The following is a 9,949-nucleotide window of genomic DNA, read 5'->3' on the forward strand; positions in this document are numbered from 1 at the left end:
AATTGAAATTGATTTGAAATTGAATTGTTTGGTCAACAGTAGAGATTCTTCAATAAAGCCCATTGAATTGAATTTAATTGAAATTGAATTGAATTAAATTGAAATTGAATTGAAATTGAATTGTTTGGTCAACAGTAGAGATTCTTCAATAAAGCCCATTGAATTGAAATTGAATTGAAATTGAATTGAATTGAATTGAAATTGAATTGTTTGGTCAACAGTAGATTCTTCAATAAAGCCCATTGAATTGAAATTGAATTGAATTGAATTGAAATTGAATTGAATTGAAATTGAATTGTTTGGTCAACAGTAGAGATTCTTCAATAAAGCCCATTGAATTGAAATTGAATTGAATTGAATTGAATTGAATTGAAATTGAATTGTTTGGTCAACAGTAGAGATTCTTCAATAAAGTCATTTCAACGAGGGACCGTTTTCCACTGAGAAATACGGCACCAAACATCTTAGATGTAAAATTGCGCGACTCATCTCTCTTTGGCAATAAACGTCAAAATGAATGACAGATTTCTTGAGTTAGTTTAGTTTTAATTCTGACTTTTGAGGAAGCGTATAACACATCATCAGTCCCTCGTGTTGTCTCGTGTTTCAGCAGGTCAGGCTGACCTGAGTGGTGGGTGTGGAACCTAGCAGTATGGAGCGGGGCAGTATGGAGCGGGGCAGTATGGAACGGGCAGTATGGAACCTAGCAGTATGGAACCTAGCAGTGTGGACAGTCTGAGGGACCCAGTGTGACCGGTATGGTGGCAGTATGGAGCGGGGCAGTAGGCAGCGGTATGGCAGTATGGAACGGGGCAGTATGGAACGGGCAGTATAGTATGGAACCTAGCAGTATGGAACGGGGCAGTATGGAACGGGGCAGTATGGAACCTAGCAGTATGGAACGGGGCAGTATGGAACCTGGCAGTGTGGACAGTCTGAGGGAACCGACCAGTGTGCAACCAGGCAGCGGTATGGAACCTGGCAGTATGGAACGGGGCAGTATGGAACGGGGCAGTATGGAACGGGGCAGTATGGAACCTAGCAGTATGGAACCTAGCAGTATGGAACCTAGCAGTATGGAACCTAGCAGTATGGAACGGGGCAGTGTGGAACCTAGCAGTATGGAATGGGGCAGTATGGAACCTAGCAGTATGGAACCTAGCAGTATGGAACCTAGCAGTATGGAATGGGGCAGTATGGAACCTAGCAGTGTGGAACCTAGCAGTATGGAACCTAGCAGTATGGAACGGGGCAGTGTGGAACGGGGCAGTGTGGAACCTGGCAGTATGGAACGGGGCATTGTGGAACCTGGCAGTATGGAACGGGGCAGTGTGGAACCTGGCAGTGTGGAACCTGGCAGTATGGAACCTAGCAGTATGGAACGGGGCAGTGTGGAACGGGGCAGTGTGGAACGGGGCAGTGTGGAACGGGGCAGTGTGGAACCTGGCAGTGTGGAACGGGGCAGTGTGGACAGTCTGAGGGAACCGACCAGTGTGCAACCAGGCAGCGGTATGGAACCTGGCAGTGTGGAACCGGCCAGAGGTGTGGAACCGGCCAGTGGTGTGGAACCGTCCAAAAGTGTGGAACCGTCCAGAGGTGTGGAACCCGCCAGTGTTGACAGTCTGAAGGTTCTGTATCAGAGCTGTGACTACATCATAGTGGATAAGCACTGGGACATCCGCATCGACAGCAAGATGTGGAAACACACTGTCCAGAAACAGTTGGGACTCCGGCTTCCCAGCTGGCCGACCCGGGAAACTATGGATTCAGGTAAGAGAAACACACGGTCTAGAGACAGCTTCCCTGAGCTTCCTGAGCTTCCCTGAGCTGGCCGATCCCCGGGACATACTATGGATTCAGGTAAGAGAAACACACGGTCTAGAGACAGCTTCCCTGAGCTTCCCTGAGCTGGCCGACCCCGGGACATACTATGGATTCAGGTAAGAGAAAACACGGTCTAGAGACAGCTTCCCTGAGCTTCCCTGAGCTGGCCGACCCGGGACATACTATGGATTCAGGTAAGAGAAACACACGGTCCTAGAGACAGCTTCCCTGAGCTTCCCTGAGCTGGCCGATCCCGGGACATACTATGGATTCAGGTAAGAGAAACACACGGTCTAGAGACAGCTTCCCTGAGCTTCCCTGAGCTGGCCGACCCCGGGACGTAATATGGATTCAGGTAAGAGAAACACACGGTCTAGAGACAGCTTCCTGAGCTTCCTGAGCTTCCCTGAGCTGGCCGACCCCGGGACATACTATGGATTCAGGTAAGAGAAACACACGGTCTAGAGACAGCTTCCCTGAGCTTCCCTGAGCTGGCCGACCCGGGACGTAATATGGATTCAGGTAAGAGAAACACACACGGTCTAGAGACAGCTTCCCTGAGCTTCCCTGAGCTGGCCGATCCGGGACGTACTATGGATTCAGGTAAGAGAAACACACGGTCTAGAGACAGCTTCCCTGAGCTTCCCTGAGCTGGCCGACCCCGGGACATACTATGGATTCAGGTAAGAGAAACACACGGTCTAGAGACAGCTTCCCTGAGCTTCCCTGAGCTGGCCGACCCGGGACATACTATGGATTCAGGTAAGAGAAACACACGGTCTAGAGACAGCTTCCCTGAGCTTCCCTGAGCTGGCCGACCCCCGGGACATACTATGGATTCAGGTAAGAGAAAACACACGGTCTAGAGACAGCTTCCCTGAGCTTCCCTGAGCTGGCCGTCCCGGGACGTAATATGGATTCAGGTAAGAGAAACACACGGTCTAGAGACAGCTTCCCTGAGCTTCCCTGAGCTGGCCGACCCGGGACATACTATGGATTCAGGTAAGAGAAACACACTGTCCTCTCTCTGTTTCTCTCTCGGTCTCTCTCTCTTTCTTTTTCTCTCTCTTTCTCTCTCAATTCTCTCTCTTTCTCTCTCTCGGTCTCTCTGTCTCTCTCTCCGTCTCTCTCTTAATCTCTCTCTCTCTCTCTCTCTCTTAATCTCTCTCTCTCAATTCAATTCAATTCAAGGGGCTTTATTGGCATGGGAAACATGTGTTAACATTGCCAAAGCAAGTAAGGTATATAATATATAAAGTGAAATAAACAATAAAAAATAACAGTAGACATCACACATCTCTCTCTTCTCTCTCTCTGTGTCTCTGTCTCTCTCTGTCTCTCTGTCTCTCTCTCTCTCTCTCTCTCTCTCTCTCTTTCTCTCTCTCTCTCTCTGTCTGTCAGGTTCTGTCACCAACTGGACTACTCCACCAGTGGGGTTCTGTGTGTGGCTCTGAACAAGGCTGCTGCTGGCCGGGTCTACCACTGTTTTAAAGACCGCCCAGAGCTACCAAGGTTTACCTAGCACTGGTACGCACGCACACACACCACACACACACACACACACCACACACACACCACACCACACCACACACACACACCACACACACACCACACCACACACACACACACACACACACACACACACACACACACACACACACACACACACACACACACACACCACCACACCACACCACACACGCACCCCCTACTCAGCATGAGAACATTTGTAGCTCATCATTTAATATGTGTTTCCTCCAGGTGAGAAGCTGGGTAGAGGAGGAGAAGATGACTGTAGATGTAATATGTGTTTCCTCCAGGTGAGAAGCTAGGTAGAGGAGGAGATGATGACTGTAGATTTATTATGTGTTTCCTCCAGTTGAGAAGCTGGGTAGGGAGGAGATGACAGTAGATGAAATGTGTTTCATCCAGGTGAGAAGCTGGGTAGAGGAGGAGTAGATGACTGTAGATGTGATGTGTTTCCTCCCAGGTGAAGCTGGGAAGAGGAGGAGTAGATGAGTGTAGATGTGATGTGTTTCCTCCAGGTGAGAAGCTGGGTAGAGGAGAAGTAGATGACTGTAGATGTGATGTGTTCCTCAGGTGAGAAGCTAGGCAGAGGAGGAGTAGATGACTGTAGATTTAATATGTGTTTCCTCCAGGTGAGAAGCTGGGTAGAGGAGAAGATGACAGTAGATGAAATGTGTTTCCTTCAGGTGAGAGGCTGGGTAGAGGGGAGGAGTAGATGACTGTAGATTTAATGTGTTTCCTCCAGTTGCGAAGCTAGGTAAGGAGGAGTAGATGACTGTAGATGTGATGTGTTTCCTCCAGGTGAGAGGCTGGGTAGAGGAGGAGTAGATGACTGTAGATGTGATGTGTTTTCCTCCAGGTGAGAAGCTGGGTAGAGGAGGAGTAGATGACTGTAGATGTGATGTGTTTCCTCCAGGTGAGAAGCTAGGTAGAGAAGGAGTAGATAACTGTAGATGTGATGTGTTACCTCTCGAGGGAGAAGCTGGGTAGAGGAGGAGTAGATGACTGTAGATTTAATGTGTTTCCTCCAGGTGAGAAGCTAGGTAGGGAGTAGATGACTGTAGATGTGATGTGTTTCCTCCAGGTGAGAGGCTGGGTAGAGGGAGTAGATGACTGTAGATGTGATGTGTTTCCTCCAGGTGAGAGGCTGGATAGAGGAGGAGTAGATGACTGTAGATGTGATGTGTTTCCTCCAGGTGAGAAGCTAGGTAGAAGAGGAGTAGATGACTGTAGATGTGATGTGTTTCCTCCAGGTGAGAGGCTGGGTAGAGGAAGAGAAGATGACTATAGACTTCTCCATCGGGAGAAAACACCACAGAGGGAAGAACACACATGATGTGTATCCAAGGAACAGACGGTAAGAACCTGCTGCAGTGTCAGTGTCTCTCCCTCTCTCTCTCTCTCTCTCTCTCTCTCCCTCTCTCTCTCTCTCTCTCTCTCTCTCTCTCTGTCTCTAATAACAGCTCTATACAGGAAGTACCAGGTAATAACATGGTTATATACAGGAAGTACCAGGTAAAAGCATGGCTATATACAGGAAGTACCAGGTAATAAGATGGCTCTATACAGGAAGTACCAGGTAATAGCATGGTTATATACAGGAGTACCAGGTAATAACATGGTTATATACAGGAAGGTAAAAACATGGCTATATACAGGAAGTACCAGGTAATAAGATGGCTCTATACAGCAAGTACCAGGTAAAAACATGGCTATATACAGGAAGTACCAGGTAATAACATGACTATATACAGGAAGTACCAGGTAATAGCATGGTTATATACAGGGAGTACCAGGTAATAACATGGCTATATACAGGGAGTACCAGGTAATAACATGGTTATATACAGGGAGCACCAGGTAATAACATGGTTATATACAGGAAGTACCAGGTAATAACATGGTTATATACAGGAAGGTAAAAACATGGCTATATACAGGAAGTACCAGGTAATAAGATGGCTCTATACAGGAAGTACCAGGTAAAAACATGGCTATATACAGGAAGTACCAGGTAATAACATGACTATATACAGGAAGTACCAGGTAATAGCATGGTTATATACAGGGAGTGCCAGGTAATAACATGGCTATATACAGGAAGTACCAGGTAATAACATGGTTATATACAGGAAGTACCAGGTAATAGCATGGCTATATACAGGTAATAACATGGCTATATACAGGAGGTAAAAACATGGCTATATACAGGAAGTACCAGGTAATAACATGGTTATATACAGGGAGTACCAGGTAATAACATGGTTATATACAGGGAGGTAAAAACATGGCTATATACAGGAAGTACCAGGTAATAACATGGCTATATACAGGAAGTACCAGGTAATAACATGGCTATATCAGGAGTACCAGGTAATAACATGGCTATATACAGGAAGTACCAGGTAATAACATGGTTATATCAGGAAGTACCAGGTAATAACATGGCTATATCAGGAAGTACCAGGTAATAACATTACTATATACAGGAGTACCAGGTAATAACATGGTTATATACAGGAGTACCAGGTAATAACATGGCTATATACAGGAGTACCAGGTAATAACATGGCTATATACAGGGAGTACCAGGTAATGACATGGTTATATACAGGAAGTACCAGGTAATGACATGGTTATATACAGGAAGTACCAGGTAATAACATGGCTATATACAGGAAGTACCAGGTAATAACATGGCTTTATACAGGAAGTACCAGGTTATAACATGGCTATATACAGGAAGTACCAGGTTATAACATGGCTATATACAGGAGTACCAGGTAATGACATGGTTATATACAGGAAGTACCAGGTTATAACATGGCTATATACAGGGGAGTACCAGGTAATAACATGGTTATATACAGGAGGTAATAACATGGAGGTTGTGAGAACCCCAAGCCCTGTCGGTCTCATTGAGAGTCTCTCTGCAGGTTGTGAGAACCCCAAGCCCTGTCTGTCTCATTGAGAGTCTCTCTGCAGGTTGTGAGAACCCCAAGCCCTGTCGGTCTCATTGCCAGTCTCTGCAGGTTGTGAGAACCCCAAGCCCTGTCAGTCTCATTGCCAGTCTCTCTGCAGGTTGTGAGAACCCCAAGCCCTGTCAGTCTCATTGAGAGTCTCTCTGCAGGTTGTGAGAACCCCAAGCCCTGTCGGTCTCATTGCCAGTCTCTCTGCAGGTTGTGAGAACCCCCATGCCTGTCAGTCTCATTTAGTCTCTCTGCAGGTTGTGAGAACCCCAAGCCCTGTCAGTCTCATTGCCAGTCTCTCTGTAGGTTGTGAGAACCCCAAGCCCTGTCAGTCTCATTGAGAGTCTCTCTGCAGGTTGTGAGAACCCCAAGCCCTGTCAGTCTCATTGAGAGTCTCTCTGTAGGTTGTGAGAACCCCAAGCCCTGTCAGTCTCATTTAGTCTCTCTGCAGGTTGTGAGAACCCCAAGCCCTGTCGGTCTCATTGAGAGTCTCTGCAGGTTGTGAGAACCCAAGCCCTGTCAGTCTCATTGAGAGTCTCTCTGCAGGTTGTGAGAACCCCAAGCCCTGTCGGTCTCATTGCCAGTCTCTCTGCAGGTTGTGAGAACCCCAATCCCTGTCAGTCTCATTGAGAGTCTCTCTGTAGGTTGTGAGAACCCCAAGCCTGTAGGTCTCATTGCCAGTCTCCTGTAGGTTGTGAGAACCCCAAGCCCTGTCGGTCTCATTGCCAGTCTCTCTGTAGGTTGTGAGAACCCAAGCCCTGTCAGTCTCATTGCCAGTCTCTCTGTAGGTTGTGAGAACCCCAAGCCCTGTCAGTCTCATTGCCAGTCTCTCTGTAGGTTGTGAGAACCCCAAGCCCTGTCGGTCTCATTGCCAGTCTCTCTGCAGGTTGTGAGAACCCCAAGCCCTGTCAGTCTCATTGCCAGTCTCTCTGCAGGTTGTGAGAACCCCAAGCCCTGTCGGTCTCATTGAGAGTCTCTCTGCAGGTTGTGAGAACCCCAAGCCCTGTCAGTCTCATTGCCAGTCTCTCTGCAGGTTGTGAGAACCCCAAGCCCTGTCGGTCTCATTGAGAGTCTCTCTGCAGGTTGTGAGAACCCCAAGCCCTGTCGGTCTCATTGAGAGTCTCTCTGCAGGTTGTGAGAACCCCAAGCCCTGTCGGTCTCATTGAGAGTCTCTCTGCAGGTTGTGAGAACCCCAAGCCCTGTCAGTCTCATTGCCAGTCTCTCTGCAGGTTGTGAGAACCCCAAGCCCTGTCAGTCTCATTGCCAGTCTCTCTGCAGGTTGTGAGAACCCCAAGCCCTGTCAGTCTCAGCTCACCGTGTTGGAGCGCGGAGATTATGATGGAGACCCTGTTACCAAAGGTGGTGCTGCAGCCTCTCACAGGTACACACACACACACACACACACACACACACACACACACACACACACACTCACACTCGCACTCGCACACACACTCACACACACACACACACACACACACACACACACACACACACACACACACACACACACATATATAGTGTTCGGTAGGTCAAATAAAATAAAATACTCATGTTGTTGTGATGTTGTTTGTCAGGTCGTACCCACCAGCTGAGGGTTCACTGTGAGGCGGTAGGGCACCCCATCGTAGGAGACTACACCTACAGCCTGGGAGAGGACAGCGCCCCCTATCGCATGATGCTGCACGCACACCTCCTACACCTCCCCCTGGAGCCACTCCCCCTGCAGGCCGCCGCCCCCGACCCCTTCACCACGCCCACTGACCCCCGCTGGGCGCCCGCAGCGCCGCCTCCGGACTGTAGAGGGAGTCGTGAAGACCCTGCTGGAGCACAGGGCGGCGGAGGAGAGGACAGAGCGGGAGGAAGAAGAGACAGCAGGAGGAGAGGAGGAGGCAGCAGGAGGAGAGGAGGAAGAGGTGGAGGGGGAGGAGGAAGTGAGGAGCAGAGGAGGATGTGTCAGCAGTGGTTGTCTGAGTGGACTGATGTCTGAATTCTCCTTCTCTCTTCATACTCATCCCCTTCTCCTTCTCTCTTCATCCTCATCCCTTTTCCTCTCCTCTCTTCATACTCATCCCTTCTCCTTCTCCTCTCTTCATCCTCATCCCTTCTCCTCTCCTCTCTTCATACTCATCCCTTCTCCTCTCTTCATCCTCATCCCTTCTCCTCTCTTCATCCTCATCCCTTCTCCTCTCTTCATCCTCATCCCTTCTCCTCTCTTCATCCTCATTCCTTCTCCTCTCTTCATCCTCCATCCCTTCTCCTCTCTTCATCCTCATCCCATCTCCTTCTCCTCTCTTCATCCTCATCCTTCTCCTCTCTTCATCCTCATCCCTTCTCCTCTCTTCATCCTCATCCCTTCTCCTCTCTTCATCCTCATTCCTTCTCCTCTCTTCATCCTCATCCCTTCTCCTCTTCATCCTCATCCCTTCTCCTCTCTTCATCCCCATCCCTTCTCCTCTCTTCATCCTCATCCCTTCTCCTCTCTTCATCCTCATCCCTTCTCCTTCTCCTCTCTTCATCCTCATTCCTTCTCCTCTCTTCATCCTCATCCCTTCTCCTTCTCCTCTCTTCATCCTCATTCCTTCTCCTCTCTTCATCCTCATCCCTTCTCCTTCTCCTCTTCATCCTCATCCCTTCTCCTCTCTTCATCCTCATTCCTTCTCCTCTCTTCATCCTCATCCCTTCTCCTCCTCTCTCCATCCCTTCTCCTTCTCCTCTCTCCATCCCCATCCCTTCTCCTTCTCCCTCTCCATCCTCATCCCTTCTGCTTCATCCCCCCCTTCCTCTGTTAACCTCTCCTTGAGACTCTGCAACCAAAGCATCTTTTAATATTTGATCTGTATGGGAAATACAAAGAAAAAGAAAAAAAAGGCCGCTCTCTGCTTGTCACTCAGTATTGAAGAGATGTATTGTGTGAGTCTGGTGGGGCGTAGCACAGCAGGAGTCCAACTGTCTGCCCTCCGTCTCACATTGAACAAGAAGACACTCAGCCTGGATAAATAAATACTTACTCTTCAAAAAAAATAAAAATAAAAAATTTAATGGCGCTTTGTTTGACCATTTTGAAAATCTTTTTATTGTTGTTTTGACGTTGCTCTCTGGATTAGAGTGTCTGCTAAATGACTCAAATGGAAGCCATGTCAAAGATTTACAGTTTACACCTCTTCCTCTCTCTGGTAATATGAATCATGACCCCCTTCCGGGTCAGGGGATGGCAAAATAAAGACGTATTTTATTTGTTCTATTTTTGTTTGCAATTCAAAGTTACAATATGAAAAAAAAAATAAAAGAATTCATTGCAGATTGGAAACATGTTTTTCAAACACATACTGTAGCTACAAATAAAAATGAACTACTTAACTATTAATTAAAAATAAACACAACTAGCTAGCTAGCTACATCACTATTTCACAATAACAAGATTTGTATTCGCGTTGCAAAGACTTGTCAACATAGGATAATCTGATCAAGTCAGTCTCATGGTTCAAAAGCTACCGAGCAGACAGAACTGTGTGTCCAGTTTGATGCAAGTCAGGGCTCTGATACTGTTAACTGTCAGAAGGGGGTGCCACAGGGCTCTGTTTTAGGACCACTGTTAATACTGTCCAGAAGGTGCCACAGGGCTCTGT

At 47.7% G+C, this 9,949-nt stretch overlaps 1 pseudogene; it reads left to right on the top strand.

Annotated features, from left to right (window-relative positions):
- Window positions 1–839: 839 nt before the first annotated feature.
- Window positions 840–8,310, top strand: LOC135533718 (RNA pseudouridylate synthase domain-containing protein 1-like; annotated as a pseudogene).
- The last annotated feature ends 1,639 nt before the right edge of the window (window positions 8,311–9,949 follow it).

Source organism: Oncorhynchus masou, unplaced genomic scaffold, assembly GCF_036934945.1.
Source record: "Oncorhynchus masou masou isolate Uvic2021 unplaced genomic scaffold, UVic_Omas_1.1 unplaced_scaffold_2615, whole genome shotgun sequence".
In the NCBI taxonomy this organism is placed as follows: domain Eukaryota; kingdom Metazoa; phylum Chordata; class Actinopteri; order Salmoniformes; family Salmonidae; genus Oncorhynchus; species Oncorhynchus masou.